At 41.7% G+C, this 20,525-nt stretch overlaps 1 protein-coding gene and 1 long non-coding RNA gene across 3 annotated transcripts in view; one reads left to right on the top strand and one right to left on the bottom strand.

Moving 5' to 3' along the window:
• LOC124136483 (ras-specific guanine nucleotide-releasing factor 2-like) overlaps positions 1 to 20,525 on the top strand; it is a 977,843-nt gene that overhangs the window by 315,425 nt on the left and 641,893 nt on the right. The window lies entirely within an intron of this gene.
• Positions 75 to 17,031, bottom strand: LOC125380916. Its single transcript, XR_007221522.1, has 3 exons — positions 16,993 to 17,031; positions 348 to 351; positions 75 to 85 (listed from the first exon to the last, which is right to left on the bottom strand). It is a non-coding gene; the product is annotated as an uncharacterized LOC125380916 (long non-coding RNA).

The raw sequence follows: 20,525 nt of genomic DNA, 5'->3' as shown, positions 1-20,525 counted from the left end.
ATTAGCCATGTTCTTCACCATCAACTCTCCGTCAATCACCCCCAACCACCCTATGCCAGAGCCACCATCAAAATCCACAAGAACCCTTCTAAAGCCCGTCTACTTGTGTGTTCCCGAGATACTGTCTTCTACAAAACGGCCCAACACCTAACCAGAATCCTTGCCCCCTTAGGAAAAACAGCCGACTCCTTCATCTCTGACTCCACGGACTTCTGCTCCAAACTCAAGAACATAACCGATCCAGATCAAATCATCAGTTACGACGTAGTAGACCTCTTCACCAACGTACCCATAGATGACACTCTGCAAATTCTCCGCCGTCGCATCACTGAAACTCCTCTTGAAACCAGCCTATCAACCGAATCCATCATCGCCTTCACAACCGCCTGTATCTGCTATACCTACTTCACCTGTGGCAACGAGTACAATCAACAGATACACGGCCTACCAATGGGATCCCCACTTTCTCCTATCCTTACTGAAATCTACATGACCTACTTCGAACAGCAAGCCCTCACAACATCACCCATTCAACCTATTTGCTGGTACAGGAAAGTTGACGACACAAATGTCATCCAAAAACAAGACCGAAACCCAACCCTGCTACTACAACATCTTAACCTACAACACCCCCGAGTACAGTTCACCATCGAAATAGAAAAGGACAACCAACTACCCTTCCTAGATGTCCTCGTCTCCAGAAGCCCAGCAAACAGAATCCAAATCCAAGCCCACCCACACCGATCAGTATATCCACTTCAACTCTAACCACCCTCTTAGAACCAAGACTGGCATCATCTCCACCCTCACCAAACGAGCCATCAACCTTTCCTCTCCTGACCCCAAACCTGAGATCGAACACCTCCGCCAAGTCTTCACCCACCTCAACAATTATCCACCCAATCTCGTCGACAAAGTCATCGCCTCTGTACTCCATCCCACAACCAGACCTTCGACCCTTAAACCCGAATCAGCGCCCTTCCGCATCGCCCTCCCGTTCATAGGAAAAGCCTCCCACATCATCAGCCGCCTCCTCAAACAGCAAGCCAACATTGACACCCACTTCGCCAACTCCCTCAACACCCTGCTAAGAGCCAACGGCAGGAACACAACTAAACCCCAAGAGCCTAAAGGTGTAGTTTACAAAATTGACTGCAACTGTGGCCAATTTTACGTAGATGAAACATCCCACCCAATCAACACCAGAATGAAAGAGCATAAAATCTCCACCATTAAATATGAGAGCAAATCAGCCATCTCGGACCAAATCAGCAACTGTCCCAATCACATCATCAACTGGGACAACGTCCAAATCCTGGCCAACAACTTCCATGATTTCACTAAAAGAAAACTAACAGAGGCAGTCCACATTGCTTGCAACAAGCCATCAATCAACAGAGATCAAGGCTATTTCATCCCACGCGCCTACTATGAACTCATCAAACAATAATCACTTATCCTGTTTATTTGCTTCATGTCGCTATTGGCTTCCACCTATGTGTTCTCTGTCCATAGTGTTGTGACAGCAGTATCCCTTTGTTGTCAACACCTACCAATGTTATCCCACTCATGTATGCAATTGTTGTTACTGTTAATCCTCTACTGTTAATCCTCCACCTACTACATATATTCTGTACCATGTCTCCCATTAAAAAAAATCCCTCACTAAAGCCATCTGGGATATTAGTAAACTCATTCGAAGTCACAATTGTGATGACATTCAGTCAGCAGAAAGTCACTACAAAGGGTTACACCCTCCCTGGACTTTAAAAACTCCCAAAGTTGACACTGCTTTAACATCAGACGTCACTAAAAAAGAAAACCCAACCCTACTACGATCAGCAGCTATCACTAAAATTCAAACTACCTGGGACAGCTGGGCCCATATATACACTGATGGATCCAAGAATCCTATCAACAACAGTGCTGGTTACGGGATCCATATCCACAGCTCCAAACCTCAAGCACATTCAGCTTGCTTGCCTGATGGTCAGTCAGTATTCACGGCTGAATTGGAGACAATTCATCATGCACTCAAACTCATTGCGGAACTTCCGGAAGCAAAGGCAGTCGTCTTATCAGACTCACTAAGTGCACTTCAAGCCATCAGTGGCAGAAAATCAAACTCCAGGCCAAACACATTCAACAATAATCTATACGAATATACAAAACTATCGGACCAAGGGCAACAGGTGTAGCTGTGTTGGATCCCCTCTCACATAAATATTCATGGAAATTAAAAAGCAGACTCACTGGTGAAGCTAGCTCTAGACAAAGCGGATATACAGCCTATTCCCTTTAGTAAACTAGAGATAAAAAGCAAAATCAAAGCCTCCATTGCAGAAAGATGGCAAGCCCCATGGGACACAAGTAAGATCGGCAGATGGCTATACAAAATTCAAACCCAAGGTCCAACAAAAGCCAAACTCATACTCAAATGAAAGGAAAATTGAAATTGTTATCTCACGCCTGACTCAGTCACAAAAAGCACTATGACAAGGTTTGTTCATCTTGGAATCAGGCTGAAACCATTGATCACGTGTTACAAGAATGTCAAGACCATGCCCCAGCCCGGGCTAGGTTACAACAAGAATTGCAGTTACCGTATTGGACGTAATAAGCGCCCAGGGCGCTCTCAAAATTAGAAACAGGGGGCTCTTATAAGAATATTATTTTGGTGGAAAAAACAGATTTGAAAGATAAATTTCGTGGTTTATGCTGACAGACTGAAATGTTTATAAACAACAGATATAATTTTTCAGAATTTAATTGCCCATAATTAAGGGTGCATATAACACACTAGTGCGTATTATGCGCGAATAAATAAGTCTTGTGTACATTGATCAATCGGAAGGGGTGCTAATTGGAATTGTTCACTAGCCAATATATGAGCAATTATCGCCGTGGGCGCTTATTAGAGAGGGGCGCTTATTACGTCGAATACGGTAGATCCGCTATCTGTCATAGATCTCCTAAAGCCAAGAGATGCAATAGCGAAGGCCAAACTAACTCTATTTCTGAGAGATGGACAGCTACTCGAACGTATATAAACAGAGCAGCCAAGGATAAAAATGAAATCATATCAATATAAGAATATAGCTGCAAAGCAGCAATGGCGGGCTCCAAGTTAGACTGTGCACAAACGTCCATGTTCGAATCCTCAAAGGGTTTCCTTGTACCAAATCCGTCACATGTAGGCACAACTTGCAGGATATCGCCGCTACGAAATTGGCGTGTGCTTAGTCTGTTCTAAACCCATTTCCGACATCAAACATGTTCGAATCCTCAAAGGGTTTGTTTGTACCAACTCTTTCAAAAGATAGTCACCGTTTGCAGGACATTGGCGTGTTCCAGGGGTGTCCCAAATTTTAATCAAATATTACCACCAAGTGTTAACGTTGTTAGTTTCCATGCACCCAAGAACAGAAAATAAGATGCATATGATACACTAACTTCATGTAAACTTGCAATAGTTTCTGTCATCAAGCTAACAAGATAGGATCGTTAAAGTAAACTTTCGGTATTTTTTTTTATCAAAATCAAAATCCAATACAACCGCAACTAAAACAGATATCCAAAAACGGCTATTAGGGTTTGCTGTGTTGTGTGTGGAGACAATTCTCAGAAAGTTTGGAAGCATTTCATGCAGTGGATTCAGAGGAGATAGGATTTGAAGACAGGTACCTAAAAGACACTGTGAAAACCCTGAATCCAATATGGCTGCCAAACCATGTGACCAATGACCAAAGTCAAAGAACAAAAAATGTCAAGCAGCTCAAGCAGCAGATACATGCAAGTTTTCAAAGTAATCGGATAAGCGGTTGCGGAGCAATAAGGCGAAATACATCTTTAAAAAAATTCTTGTCTTTTAGTTATCTGCCCTTGGCCTTTGGGCCTACGGCCTTGGGTTTTTGGCGGGCACTAGTACCCAACGGTCTTCATACACATACAAAATTTGAACAAAATCAAGCCAGTGTCTTTTTTGCTAGCTCTGGTACAAAAATCGGCGGAATAATAATAATATTAAATCAAACGCTAACACTGGGGCTCTTCAGCCTTTCGGCTTGGTGACTCTTTAACAGGCTGTAACTTCTTTGTCAGTAGGGCTCCAGTCAAACGGATTAGCGTTCTGCGTTCGTCCGGGCCCCGGGTTCCTGTCGCATTGCTGAGATAAAGTGCTAAACTTGTTTCCGACCTCGTTCATATTCGAATCCTCAAAGGGTTTACCTGTACCAACGCCGTCAAATGTACGGAACCTCTTGTGAGACATCACCACTACTAAATAGACATGTGCCTGGGTGTCCCAGGATGTTTAAACCAATTTCCAACTTCGACCATGTTCGAATCCGCATATGGTTTGCTTGTACCAACGCAATCAAATGTAATGAACCGCTTGTGAGACATCACCACACGTGTCCCAGGGTGTTCTTAACCCATGTTTGACTTCGACCATGTTCGAATCTGCATATGGTTTGCTTGTACCAACGACATCAAATGTAATGAACCGCTTGTGAGACATCACCACACGTGTCCCAGTGTGTTCTTAACCCATGTTTGACTTCGACCATGTTCGAATCCCCAAATGGTTTGGTTGTACCAACGCCATCAAATGTAATGAACCGCTTGTGAGACATCACCACACGTGTCCCAGGGTGTTCTTAACCCATGTTTGACTTCGACCATGTTCGAATCCGCATATGGTTTGCTTGTACCAACGACATCAAATGTAATGAACCGCTTGTGAGACATCACCACACGTGTCCCAGTGTGTTCTTAACCCATGTTTGACTTCGACCATGTTCGAATCTGCATATAGTTTGCTTGTACCAACTCCGTCAAAAGATAGTCACCGTTTGCAGGACATTACCGCTACCAAATTGGCGTGTGACACAGTTTCCCAGAGTCTACTAAACCAATTTCCGACCTCGACCATATTCTAATCCGCAAATGGTTTGCTTTAAACAACGCCGTCAAAAATAAGGTACCGTAGCAATTGGCAATTGAGAAATGAAGAATCAAGCCAGCGAGTCTGACCACCCAATCCGATTAGTCGCCTGCTGTGACAAGCAAAGTTGCCTCTTGAGACAAACATCGGTTGAAAAGGGCCAATTCTAATCCTGGTCGTCAAGGGTAGTACACATAATACAGAACAAGACTGTGGAGAACGCTTGGATATCTGTAAAGCCAGTGAATGGGGGTGTTTGGTAGATTTATGAGACGCTTCCTTCAGTATTTGTACTCAAGTCTGATTTTTTTACATAAATCAAATCATACCACACCAAGCAGTGGTGCTTTCAGTATGCAACCCAGGACAAAATGAGCTACATATAGTCTCAAAGCTTCATGCAAACTTTCAATAGTTTCTGTTAAGAACCTTACGAGCTATGATCTTAAAAGTAAAATTTCGGTGAAATAAATGATCAAAATCAAAATCCAATATGGCCACAACTACAAAAGATATCGGAAAACGGCTATGCTAATTTGTTGTGTTCTGTATGGAGACAATTCTCAGAAAGTTTGAAATCATTTCATGCAGTGGATTCAGAGGAGATAGTATTTGAAGACAGGTGCCCAAAAAACCCTCTCAAAACCTTGAATCCAATATGACTGCCAAACCACGTGACCAATGACCAAAGTCAAAGAACAAAAATTATCAAGCAACTGAAGCAGTAGATACATGCAAGGTTTGAAAGTAAACAGACAAGCGGTTGTGGAGTAGCAGGGCAAAATATATCGTCAAAAAATACTTGTTTTTCAGTTATCTGCCCTTGGCCTTTGGGCCTACGGCCTTGGGTTTTTGGCGGGCACTTTCGTAGTGGTGATGTCCTGCAAACAGTGACTTTCTTTCGACGGAGTTGGTACAAGCAAACCCTTTGAGGATTCGAACATGAGGATTCGAGGTCGGAAATGGGTTGAGAACACACTGGGACATATGTTGGGATGTCTCACAAGCGGTTCATTACATTTAATGGCGTTGGTACAGGCAAACCATTTGAGGATTCGAACATGGTCGAAGTCAAACATGGGTTAAGAACACACTGGGACACACGTGGTGATGTCTGACAAGCGGTTCATTACATTTGACGGCGTTGGTACAGGCAAACCATTTGAGGATTCGAACATGCTCAAAGTCAAACATGGGTTAAGAACACACTGGGACACGTGGTGATGTCTGACAAGCCGTTCATTACATTTGACGCCGTTGGTACAGGCAAACCATTTGAGGATTCGAACATGGTCAAAGTCAAACATGGGTTAAGAACACACTGGGACACATGTGGTGATGTCTGACAAGCGGTTCATTACATTTAACGGCGTTGGTACAGGCAAACCATTTGAGGATTCGAACATGGTCGAAGTCAAACATGGGTTAAGAACACACTGGGACACACATGGTGATGTCTGACAAGCCGTTCATTACATTTGACGCCGTTGGTACAGGCAAACCATTTGAGGATTCGAACATGGTCGAAGTCTAACATGGGTTAAGAACATGCTGGGACACATGTGGTGATGTCTGACAAGCGGTTCATTACATTTGACGGCGTTGGTACAGGCAAACCATTTGAGGATTCGAACATGGACGAGGTCGGAAACAGGTTTAGCACTTTATCTCAGCAATACGACATAAACCCTGACGAACTCAGAACGCTCATCCATTTGACTGGAGCTCAACTGACAAAGAAGTGACAGTCTGGTTAAGAGTCACCAAGCCGAAAAGCTGAAGAGTCCCAGTGTTATCGTTCGATTTAATATTATTATTATTCCGCCGATTTTTGTACCAGAGCTAGCATAATAACCACTGCCTCGATTCCATTCAAATTTTGTATGTGTATCCAGATACTTACGTACCAGATACCACACAAATTCCAAGGCCGTAGGCCCAAAGACCAAGGGCAGATAACTGAAAAATAAGCAATTTTAAAAGCTATATTTTGCCCAATTGCTTCGCAACCGCTTGTCCAATTACTTTCAAACTTGAGATGTGTCTGCTGCTTTGGGTGCTTGACATTTGATGTTCTTTGACTTTGGTCATTGGTCACGTGGTTTGGCAGCCATATTGGATTCAAGGTTTCCACATTGTCTTTTGGGTACCTGTCTTTAAATGCATTCTTCTCTGAATCCATTGCATGAAATGTTTTCACACTTTCTGAGAATGGTCTCCATACATAGCACATCAAACTCTGTTAGCCGATTTTAGATATCTTTTAAATCGAGGGACCTATTGGATTTTGATTTTGATCATTTTTTTCACCGAAACTTTACTTTAAAGATCATATCTTGTAAGGTTCCCCACAGAAACTATTGAAAGTTTTCATGAAGTTAGTGTGCCATATCCATCGTATTGTTTTGTTCTTGGTTGCATGCTAAAAGTAACACCTTTGGTGGTAATATTTGATTAATATTTGGGACACCCCTGGAACACGTCAATTTTGTTGTGGCGATTTCCGGTGACTATTTTGTTACGGAATTGGTACAAGCAAACCCTTAATGGATTCGAACATGTCCGAGGTCTGAAATGGGGTAAGAACAGACTTGGACACCCCGGCACACGACAATTTCGTAGCGGCGATACCCTACAAGTGGTGCCTACATTTGAGGGATTTGGTACAAGGAAACCCTTTGAGGATTTGAACATGGACGTTTGTGCATGAAAAACAAGTATTTTTTGAAGATGTATTTTGCCCATTTGCTCCGCAACCGCTTATCCGATTACTTTGAAACCTTGCATGTATCTGCTGCTTTAGTTCTTTCATATTTTTTGTCCTTTGACTTTGGTCATTGATCACGTGGTTTGGCAGCCATATTGGATTCAAGGTTTTCACAGGGTTTTGGGGGTACCTGTCTTCAAATATTATCTCCTCTGAATCCACTGCATGAAATGCTTTCAAACTTTCTGAGAATTGTCTCCATACAGAACACAACAAATTAGCATAGCCGTTTTCCGATATCTTTTTTAGTTGCGGCAATATTGGATTTTGATTTTGATCATTTTTTTCACCGAAATTTTATTCTTAAGATCATATCTTGTAAGGTTCTTAACAGAAACTATTGAAAGTTTGCATGAAGCTTTGAGACTATATGTAGCTCATTTTGTTCTGGGTTGCATACTGAAAGCACCACTGCTTGGTGTGGTATTATTTGATTTAAGTTAAAAATCAGACTTGAGAACAAATACTGAAGGAAGCGCCTCATAAATCTACCAAACACCCCCATTCACTGGCTTTGCAAGCGTTCTCCACAGTCTTGTTCAGTATTATGTGCACTACCCTTGACGACCAGGATTAGAATTGGCCTTTTTCAACCGATGCTTGTCTCAAGAGGCAACTATGCTTGTCACAGGAGGCGACTAATCGGATCGGGTGGTCAGACTCGCTGACTTGGTTCTTCATTTTTCAATTGCCAATTGCTATGGTACCTTATTTTTGACGGCGTTGTTAAAAGCAAACCATTTGCGGATTAGAATATGGAGGTTGGAAATGGGTTAAGTACACTCTGGGAAACTGTGGCACACGCCAATTTGGTAGCGGCAATGTCCTGAAAACGGTGACTATCTTTTGACGGAGTTGGTACAAGCAAACCATATGCGGATTCGAACATGGTAGTAGTCAAACATGGGTTAAGAACACACTGGGACACATGTGGTGATGTCTCACAAGCGGTTTATTACATTTGACGGTGTTGATACAAGCAAACCATATGTGGATTCGAACATGGTCGAAGTCAAACATGGGTTAAGAACACACTGGGACACATGTGGTGATGTCTTGCAAGTAGTTCCTTACATTTGATGGCGTTGGTACAACCAAACCATTTGAGGATTCGAACATGGTCGAAGTTGGAAATTGGTTAAAACATCCTGGGGCACCCGGGTCAATTTAGTAGTGGTGATGTCTCACAAGAGGTTCTTGACATTTGACGGCGTTGGTACAGGTAAACCTTTTGAGGATTCGAATATATGAACGAGGTGGGAAACAGGTTTAGCACTTTATCTCAGCAATGCGACAGGAACCTGGGGCCCCGACGAACGCAGAACGCTAATTCGTTTGACTGGAGCCCAACTGACAAAGAAGTTACGACCTGTTAAAGAGTAACCAAGCCGAAAGGCTGAAGAGTCCCAGTGTTAGCGATTGATTTAATATTATTATTATTCCTCTGATTTTTGTACCAGAGCTAGAAAAATAACCACTGGCTCGATTTTGTTCACATTTTGTGTGTGTATGTGGACCGTCGGGTACTATTGCCCGCCAAAAACCCAAGGCCGTAGACCTAAAAGCCAAGGGCAGATAACTAAAAGACAAGAATTTTTTAAAAGATGTATTTCGCCCTATTGCTCCGCAACCGCTTATCCGATTACTTTGAAACCTTGCATTTATCTGCTGCTTGAGCTGCTTGACATTTTTTGTTCTTTGACTTTGGTCATTGGTCACATGGTTTAGCAGCCATATTGGATTCAAGGTTTTCATAGTGTTTTGGGGGTACCTGTCTTCAAATGCAAACAACTTTGAATCCACTTTCTGATAATTGTCTCCATACATAACACATCAAACTTTAATAGCTGATTTTGGAATTCTTTTTTAGTTAGGGCCATATTGGATTTTGATTTTGATAATTTTTTTCAACGAAATTTTGCTTTAAAGGTCATATCTTGTAAGTTTCTCAACAGAAACTATTGCAAGTTTACATGAAGTTAGTGTGCCATATGCATCTCATTTATTGTTATTGGTTGTATGCTGAAAGTAACACCGCTTGGTGGTAATATTTGATTAATATTTGGGACACCCCTGGAACACGCCAATTTCATAGTGGCGATTTCCGGTGACTATCTTTTGACAGAGTTGGCACAAGCAAACCTTTTATGGATTTGAACATGTTTGAGGTCGGAAATGGTTTTAGAACAGACCTGGACCCCCTGGCACACGCCAATTTCCTAGCGACGATACCCTGCAAGTGGTGCCTACATTTGACGGATTTGGTTCAAGGAAACCCTTTGAGGATTCGAACATGGACGTTTGGGCACAGTGTTACTTGGAGCCCGCCATTGCTGCTTGCAGCTTTAATTATTATTATTATTATTATTTATTATTCCGCCGTTTTTTGTTCCAGAGATAGCAGTTTAACCACTGGCTCGATTTTGTTCAAATTTTGTGTGTGTGTGCAAGTTGTTAGGTACCAGATACCAAAAAAATTCCAAGGCCGTAGGCCCAATGGCCAAGGGCAGATAACTGAAAAACAAGTATTTTTTGAAGATATATTTCGCCTTATTGCTCCGCAACCGCTTGTCTGATTACTTTCAAACTTTACACATGTCTGCTGCTTCGGGTGCTTAACATTTTCTGTTCTTTGATCTAGGTCATTGGTCACGTGGTTTGGCAGCCATATTGGATTCAAAGTTTTTACAGGGTTTTGGGGGTACCTGTCTTCAAATCCTATCTCCTCTGAATCCAATGCATGAAATGCATCCAAACTTTCTGAGTACTGTCTCCATACATATCACATCAAACTCTGTTAGCCGATTTTGGAAATCTTTTTTAGTTGCTGCCATATTGGATTCAAGGTTTTCACAGGTTTTTTTGGGTACCTGTCTTCAAATACTATCTCCTCTGAATCCACTGCATGAAATGCTTTCAAACCTTCTGAGAATTGTCTCCACACATAACACACCAAACTCTGTTAGCCATTTTTGGATATCTGTCTTAGTGACGACTCTGTTTGATTTTGATTTTGATGATTTCTTTCACCAAATTTTTCCTTTATATAAAGATCACATCTTGTAAGGTTCTCCACAGAAACTATTGAAAGTTTACATGAAGTTAGTGTGCCATATGTACCTCATCTTTTGTTCTTGGTTGCATGCTAAAAGTAACACCGCCTGGTGGTAATATTGACAAAATACCGAAAACATCGCTCAGAAAACTCAGGATTATTTCCCTTTGACCGTCAAGTGTCTTTTGCAGTATGTATCCTACCCTTGAAGATGAGGGTTAGAATTGGTCTTCAGCAACCCATGCTTGTCTCAAGAGGCGACTATCGGGATTCGAACATTGTCTGGGTGGTAAATGGGTTTAGAACACTCTGGTTAACTCTGACACACACCAATTTCTTAGTGTTGAAGTCCTGCAAATGGTGACTATCTTTTGACGGAGTTGGTACAGGCAAACCATTTGGGGATTCGAATATGAGGATTCGAGGTCGGAAATGGGTTAAAATCACACTGGGACATATGTGGGGATGTCTCACAAGCGGTTCATTACATTTAACGGCGTTGGTACAGGCAAACCATTTGAGGATTCGAACATGGTCGAAGTCAAACATGGGTTAAGAACACACTGGGACACATGTGGTGATGTCTGACAAGCGGTTCATTACATTTAATAGCGTTGGTACAGGCAATCCATTTGAGGATTCGAACATGGTCGAAGTCAAACATGGGTTAAGAACACACTGGGACACATGTGGTGATGTCTGACAAGCGGTTCATTACATTTGACGGCGTTGGTACAGGCAAACCATTTGAGGATTCGAACATGGTCAAAGTCAAACATGGGTTAAGAACACACTGGGACATATGTGGTGATGTCTGACAAGCGGTTCATTACATTTGACGGCGTTGGTACAGGCAAACCATTTGAGGATTCGAACATGGTCGAAGTCAAACATGAGTTAAGAACACACTGGGACACACGTGGTGATGTCTCACAAGCGGTTCATTACATTTGACGGCGTTGGTACAGGCAAACCATTTGAGGATTCGAACATGGACGAGGTCGGAAACAGGTTTAGCACTTTATCTCACCAAGTAAGACATAAACCCGGGGCCCTGACGAACTCAGAACGCTCATCCATTTGACTGGAGCCCAACTGACAAAGAAGTTACAGTCTGGTTCAGAGTCACCAAGCCGAAAAGCTGAAGAGTCCCAGTGCTATCGTTCGATTTAATATTATTATTATTCCGCCGATTTTTGTACCAGAGCTAGCATAATAACCACTGCCTCGATTCCATTCAAATTTTGTATGTGTATCCAGATACTTACGTACCAGATACCACACAAATTCCAAGGCCATAGGCCCAAAGACCAAGGGCAGATAACTGAAAAATAAGCAATTTTAAAAGCTATATTTTGCCCTATTTGTGGTGATTCCCGCCTTGCGCATGCGCAGTGGCGCCGCTGGCGAGGGATAGGGTTACCCTCACAACTATTAGATATGTTGGTAGTGAAGAGGACGTCTGTTGAAAATTTATAAAAAATTTGTAGTGTGGTTCTCAGCATAAACAGGAATTTATGGCTATGATGTAATAGAGATAGTATTCTTAGAATTATACACAATGATAACTATTGTTTGATTTCTGCACATTCATTCCGAATCGCTTTATAGACAGGGTATATAAATTAGCATACATTTAGTTGAAACACTTAGTGTATCACTTTTATTACAATGAACAATATGGTGATAGATGCGAGGCATTATATACCGATACATGTTCTTTGTTAATGGAAATACAAACTGATGATGTGTGTAAAGATATGGCAGCAAAAATAGGTATGTATGGTACAAGCAATTACCCAAAAGATAATGCATTGCACAGCACAGTAAATGAAAAGGTGTTAGGTAAGATAAAGGATGAGTGTGCTGGAACTCTGATTGCAGAGTATGTTACCGAAGATGTATTCCATAAAGAAGTCTGATAGCCTGGAGATAAGAAAAGCTAAATCGGGTTAAGAAGTATGTGGTAAAAAAGCATATAAAACATGAACAGTATAAGGAGGCATTATTCAACAGTAGAACATTCAAGCATGAGATGAATACTTTAAGAAATGACAAGCACAGGATATGGATTAAGAATGCACAAGACATCATTATATAAGCAGGGTATTTTGGAAAAAGGGTTTTAATATTAACTTAAAACACAGTTTATTAAATTCTATCAGGCCTTAGGTTAAAGTACAGAGGGATGTGAGAGAAGTGACTGTACAGGGTGAGGGAATCACCAACAGGTCAAAAGGTTTTAGATTTTGCTTCTTTGGGAAATAGAAATGGCTTTTAGCGGAAATTACCAAGATTGCTTGAATCAGAAATGACTGTTAGGGGGATTTGTTACCTCACAGGGTAATGGGTTTTCACTTTAGGGTTGTATGAGTTATGAGTATGTTTGGTTGACTATTGACTTTAGGAAATCAACTGGAGGAAATTAGAAGAGTTTTGATAGTATAAGTGAGTGGAACGGAAATTTGGGTTCATATGGAGGTGAGCCATTAGGACTCATTTCACATGATGTCAAATATCATTTCGGTCATCTAGAGTATTTAGGGAGTTGTCCGGGAGTGGTGCGTGGATTCGGAAACTCACGGGTGAACATAGAGTTTCTCTCTGTAGATTGGATGCCCGTATCAGAAATTATTAGAGTTAACAGTTGATCAGAAATACTATCAGGCTCTTTGATGCATCCTTTAGGTATGTGCTGTATTTAAGTAATACAGGCAACAAGAAAACAACTGAGGGACTTGTGTATATGTATGATTTATTCTATCATAAATAAAATGGACTGGAGCACCCAAGTTGACTTGTGATTTGAGAGCTACATCATCCCCAGAACCAAGGAGTGGTTAACCAGAGAAAGTGACCAAAGGTAGAAGGGTACAGTACCCGACACCTAAGGTTACAATTATCCCCCTTAGATACAAAGAGATGGATTGATGAGGATGGTATAAGGAATAAGCAACTCTTCTCGTACAAATCCTCTGCCCAGTCTTCTTTCATAACCAATCGGGGACAGTGCGGTAGCCGAGTGGTTAAAGCATTGGCTCGTGACGACAAAGACTGGGGTTTGATTTCCTACATGGGTACAATGTGTGAAGCCCATTTTCCAGTGTCCCCAGCTGTGATATTGCTGGAATATTGCCAGAATATTGCCAAATGTGGCGTAAAATCATACTCACTCATAACCAATCGACTAATGTTATAGATCTTAAGAGACCAAACCGATCAGTTGCAAGGCGTTGGCCTCCTTCATGTTCACCCGGCTGGTATAAATATCTTATGCTTACTCTTACGGAAGTATTTGTTTCTTGCCTCACAGATTTCATTTTAATAGCATTGGATAGTTTCTTACCAATTAGTCGTGTTACTTCATTATTCAGCGCTGATATAAACGCTGATAATGGTGTCTCACATTCCGTTGATCTTAATTGATCTGATTTCATTTCAATCCCATGCTGATATCCAAACAAGCATTCTGCTAATGTTCGGTAAAATCTTTCAACAATAGCTTGGCCACGAAAGGCCTCTTTTTCACCATGCCTGACTGTAACATCATGCTTTGTTAATAGTTTGGTTACTGTTCCCATAAGTTCACATCCAGGATCTACTTGAAATAGCTTAGGCCATATTAATGGTCCACGTTCATATATGCGATCCAGTGAATAAGCAATTTCTGTTGAATCTATTGTAGTTAATGGCTCAGTCTCTTTGTACTGACTAGCTACATCAACTTCAGCTAAAGCATATTTATTTGTTTTGCGTCTTACCTTATCATGAGGAAGAAACAAGAGGTCAGCCTCATGAACTTCATGAGTTGTGAAAATATCAAACCTTTTCTTTAACCAATCCTTGGCAACATGATAAGATACCTTAGTTGCTGCAGCTAGTTTTAGTATTGCTCCTTTACCTTTCCAATATCCATGTGGGCTATGGTAAATTTTATCCATTATTAATTAATATAAATGTTCATTTAGTACAACGAACCATTTTAGATAAATGTTTACATAAGTGTATAACAATGGGCAATTACAAGCCAAAGTACTTATACACTGAGACAAAATTATCAAATGGCAAGAATTACAACATATATATCTCATCATGGATGTCAAGCCATCCAAATATGGTTATCAATTGTTTCTTTCCAATTGAGAAGAAGAGTATACCATCTGGTGTCCTAGAATAATGAAACTTGGCAGAAATGTTGAATATATATATATTCGAAATAATGATATGCATGAGTAAATATATCAGAGAATATTTTCATTACAATTTGATTTAAAGGTTTCCTCGATATAGGATGGCATCTTAATACATGACAATCCAATGATCATCATCACATAATTTACTTAAAACTAATACATGGAAGCATTTTCAGTGCCTGCGCCTGGTCCAGAGTGGGGTGTCACCATACACCCCTCGTCTACTACTTCTTTTTCTTTCAGAAAACAGCAGTAAAGAAGGGGAATATTATTACTAAGTAACTTTTATCAATGTTTAAGTTTCACCAACAATTGAATGTTCACTGCTGCTCAATTATGGAGAACACATACAAATCACCGTTGATGGTTTTAATAAGCACCCCATTTCTTTGTCTTTTTCCTGAGCACCTGAGCTGCTTATTACAGTGAATACAGTACTTGTTTCCACCATTGTTAACACCCCAGTTTGTTTAAGAGGTTTGAATCAAATTGTCAATATGGTCCCCACAGGAACCCTATTGGAAAATGTATTTATGGTTGTTACTCGGTCATTTTGTTTTCAAAATGTAATGAAATATTGGTATGTGTTTCATTAGTAGTGAGGCTAAATATTTATGTTCTGTTACTTTCAATATCTTAAATTTTGTCCTTATTATTACCATGCTCTTATATTTCTTTTAAAATGCATAATTGGCTTTGTAAACTTCTCTGAAATTGAGGAGCTGAACTTCCACATGTATGTTTCTCCTTATGATGACATCATATTCACTTCAAATGATCAGGTATTAGTGTTTTTCTAGTCCCCCGTACTGATGCAGAAAATATTTTAATATCAGTGCTGTCTGCAATGTTTGTTAATGGCTATCTTTGTTGACATTATACAAAGTTGACAACATATCTATTAGCTACCTTGCCATGGTACTATTTTAAAGTTTTTCAGAAGGATTTGGTATAATTCATATGGTGGTAAGATATATTGGTGAGAATATAAAAAAGTAGATAAATATTATTCAGCAATGTTGTTCCCAATCGACTTTGAAAAACAGCATCCACACCATCTTCAAAACATTATTACTACTTATGTGGATGTTTTATATCATGTTCATAACCTATGAGAAGGCTTTCACACAGTCTCTGCAAACCTCCAGGGTTAATTCTGAGCATGCTGCCACACTGTCTGCAGAACTTAACAGAGATCCTTCTGCATAGTGTTCACAATGATTTATTACATTTTAATACCAGAGATGATGTGGAATCAACTCCACAATCACAGTTCATGTGTAATAGGAATACTAACATTAATACTCATATTAATATTGATACTACTACTGACTTTATTACCATGATTAATACATGAAAAATAGAAAAGAACACAAGATGCTCTAAAAGAAAGAAATGTCTGTCAATGTATGGATGAACTGTGACTCCAAGCCACTAAAATACATTAACTTCTACATGTAGTGTGGATTTCATTGCAGAACAGATCCCCTGTGTAGGCTTGTCAAAATAGCCTACTAATGAGGATCAGGTGGTGACAAGGTGTGATTGAGCCAGCACTGTGTCACTATACCTCCATGACATGGACCCGTGAAGATCCGGGGTAGAATAGGTCTTCAGCAACCCATGCTTGCCGTAAAAGGTGACTATGCTTGTCGTGAGAGGTGACTAACAGGATCGTGTGGTCAGGCTCGCTATTTGGTTGATGCATGTCATTGTATCCCAATTGCGTGGAACGATGCTCATGATGACAATCACTGGATTGTCTGGTCCAGACTCGATTATTTACAGACCACCAACATATAGCTGGAATATTGCTGAGTGCGACATTAAACAACAAACAAACAAACATAGAGTATTGTGCAGGCAAATAACCACTGGTTGGCTTCTTGACTGTCAATTGTTCTACAGATGTTAAGAAATGAAATTTATCCCCCATTTGTAAAACGGAACAGTTGTCCCTTAGTTGTTCAGCAATTGTTTAACAGTTGTTTGCCAACTTCTAATAACTGTATGACAAGTTCATGCCATGGACCACAAAGCACCAGAGTGCTACCCCACACCCACGGCCACGCGATATGAGGAGATAGCATTGCTGCCCAGCTTGCCTATGTATTGAAAAGAAACGTTGACCTGTGGAGATAACATCCTTCTACTAGCTAAACAAGTGCCAGGGCATGCAATAAATTGTCTGCAAACACACACAGTCCTTTGTCACTGAGATGGATGCCCTCCCAGGTGTACCATGTCTTGTCTGATGCCAGGATCTGGGGATGTGGCACTATTCTACCCCCTGAGCCCTTTGACGCGGTTGGCTAGCCTGCAGTTAATATTCTTCCGCATCACCTCGATCTTTATTGGATCCCTGGCATTGTGCCAGTAGTGCCTGGGCAGCATTGAGAATATGATGATCCAGGTGTCGGGAAGCTGGAGTCGTATCCGAAGGATTGAGGCCACCATGTCAAGGTAGAGTTGGCTGCCCTTACCGAGCACTGGTTATTGGAGCCCATGAGGGCTCGGGGCTGCGCCGTGTCGCCTTGACTTCTGCATCAAGGATGGTGTCCAGCTCCTTCCACCTCATTCCCCTTCGTGCCAGCCATAGCATTCTCGGTGGTTGTCTGGACTGGTGCCCTTCATTGTAACTGTTGTTCCCATCCTGAACTGATCAGACTTTGAGTGTGGGAGATGGATTGATAGCTGTTGGGGGTTGTCCGAGAAACATAAATTCTGGATGGAGCAACATGGTTTGGAGGGTCCAGTTTGGACCAGCTCGCTTTCACTAAAGAAACTGAAGAAGGCTGTGCAGTAGACTGCCTTGAACAGTCTGGCTTCATATGCTGACAAGCATATGTGTTGCAGATTGTTGGTTACTACCTGTAGCAGATCTGGCGTGATGGGTTTTCTGCTGTCTGGTTGGCCTGCTGATTTTTGTAAGCCTGTTAAAAGCTTGCCCACCAGAAGATGTTTTGAACAATCGATGAGCCCGTGGAATTTGTGCTATGAAGACAGCGCTGCAATGTAAGTATTGACTGTGTTAGGGGAGTGGTGACTGACTGACAGATAAGCAATAGTTTACAACCTGATCCAGCGGGACTTGCCACACCTCTTGTTGCTGATGTCAGACCGGAACTCAGGTGTAAGGCATTGATGCCCGTTTGGGAATTGGACCATGTGTTTGTAGACAGAGATTGTTGTAGGAGTCTACCGGCTTCCTGCCTCAGATCAGCCACATGTTGCACAGGATAGGTGTGGGGTTCTGGTCTGCGGATGGTGCTGCCTCTCGGAAGCGTTTGAGCTGAAACCTCGAGAGAGCATCGGCAATAGTGTTGGCAGTGGAACAGACATACTTTGCCTCAAACATAATATTATATCGGAGGCACTGCAGGAGTAGGCTCATCACTCTGGGGACTTGGTATGCTGTTTGTTGATAATTGCGACGACAGCTTGATTGTCGCAGAAGAAAGGGAAGTTTTTGTTTGCTCGTTGCTTGCTGGGATTCTTATCTTCATTGCATTTGTGTCAATTTCCAGCCCTAAGAATGTCATTTGTGTAGTGGGTCCCATGGTCTTGTTGTGGTCAAAAGGGACCCCAAGCTGTTCCAGTGGCTACTTCTACGGCACCAGACCTATTGGGGATACTTGGAGGTTGTCCAGGGGGGTGACCTTGAAGGGGCCCTCCATCCTGCCAAGGTCAACTTCCTTTTGTAGGTTTTGTTTGACGTAGCCTGCCATGTCTTGGTGCATGGCTGATCACAAGTTTTGTGCAAGGCGACTTGTGTGGCTACCCTGGAACTCAAGCTTAAAACCAAAACTAAAACCTACCAATAAGTAATTTGCATCTCTGTAATTGACCATAGCATTTTGGTGAAACCAGGGTGCCATTTCATTGAAATCCATGGGGGAAGGGGCCTTTGAATTTACCTTTCTTGGCGACTGGTTTGCTGTCAGGGAAAGGTTGGTTGGGCCCCATTCCCTTGAAAGCAGGTCCTAGAGCTGTGGGAATTTTTGCCACAATTACCATATTTGTTAACGTACTTAAAGCTGTGCCTGCTACAACCAAATTTATTAAAATCCCAGCATACCTTACTGGCATGTCCCCCTGTGTCATTGCGCCCCGTCTGCCTGACTCGGGTTGTCGTACTGGCTGTGTGAGCATGTACTTCAGCCACAACTCCCCGTCAGTGTTGTCCCAACAGCTTGAGGGGTCCCTCAACATTCTGTGTCGGAATTGTTGGTAGAAGGTGGACCAGGTATCCCCCCCTGAATCGAAGCGTCGCTGTCCTAATGGTTTCCATGTGGGATAGCAACCCTTGCATTGTGCGTACCTCAGAGTGCCTACTGACATATATATACATGAAAATATGGAAAGTTGAAGTCCAGCTAGGGACGGGTCACGTCAGAACGACCTTTCGCGAACATTGAACTCCCACTGAAATGACTAACAAGAGGTTGACATCAACCAATTAGAAAGCAGCTTTCTCAAGCTTTAGGGCACCTGTTGCAATCTGGCGACTTGCATTTCTGACTATGCTTTAAAAATATGTTGACACAATTCTCAATTAAAGTTTTAAAAACTGAACAAACAAACATTCCGGACTGTCTTATATATGGTTGCGATTGTATGACAGTGCTTCCCACGTATTGTGCAACGCCTCCACCGTTCAAATGTTTCTCCAACGGAAGCGAGAGAATATATGATAATTTTGAGGGAATCAGTCGTACGGGCCATAACTGTTGTTCAGAATACCCTGTGTTAACGTTTTCAAGGTTACATCATTAGAAAACACCTTCTGACTGTCACTTTCATAATCTTGTAAGCAACGCTCTGATTGGTCGGATGAAAGGTCGTTCTGACGTGACCCTGGTGTGATGTCCTCAGATCTTTGTGTAGCGGTAGCGAGAACTGAGACAACTGCAGCTGAGCGGCGTCAGGCATTCCTCAGATTGTCGGCTCAAATGCCTATGGTCTTCACCAACCGTCTCATGCATTCCATGTATCGACGTTGCACGGCAGTCATCAATGCACATGACGGACACACAAGATACTGACTTGTGATGCTTGTGTTTAACTTTAAGAACATTTGACACTTTCATTTCAACCTTGATGATCAGTTTTGCGAAGTTTCATCTTTTTAATATGTCTCAAAGTATGTTTACAGTGTTTGGACAAATAAGGTTTCTCATATATCAATCCATGGTGATGTTTCTTTTGTGGTTCAGTATATATTCTGCGGTGCAGCAGCTACGTAAACCTCCTGACATTCAAAGGTTTTCTGGAGATCCACTTGAGTATCAGAGATTCAAGAGACAATTCCAGTTAAAAATTTAAGATAATTCTGATTCAGTTGATGAGAAGATGAGCTACTTGGAACAATTTATCACTGGGGAAGCTCTCAAAATTGTTGAGGGAGCTAGTCTTTTGGATGCAAGGTGAGGTTATAGAGCCGCTTGGATGGAGTTGGAAGAATAGTATCGCAATGAGGAGGTTGTGGCTTCTGCTTTAGTGAAATGTGCGCACAGTTGGCCTCAAATCAAGATAGACAATCCAACATCTATTGATAAGTATGCT

This window comes from Haliotis rufescens, unplaced genomic scaffold (genome assembly GCF_023055435.1).
Source record: "Haliotis rufescens isolate VD_foot unplaced genomic scaffold, xgHalRufe1.0.p SCAF_1, whole genome shotgun sequence".
Taxonomy (NCBI): domain Eukaryota; kingdom Metazoa; phylum Mollusca; class Gastropoda; order Lepetellida; family Haliotidae; genus Haliotis; species Haliotis rufescens.
The sequence above is the reverse complement of the archived record's forward strand: the minus strand, read 5'-3'. Positions and strand labels throughout refer to the sequence as shown.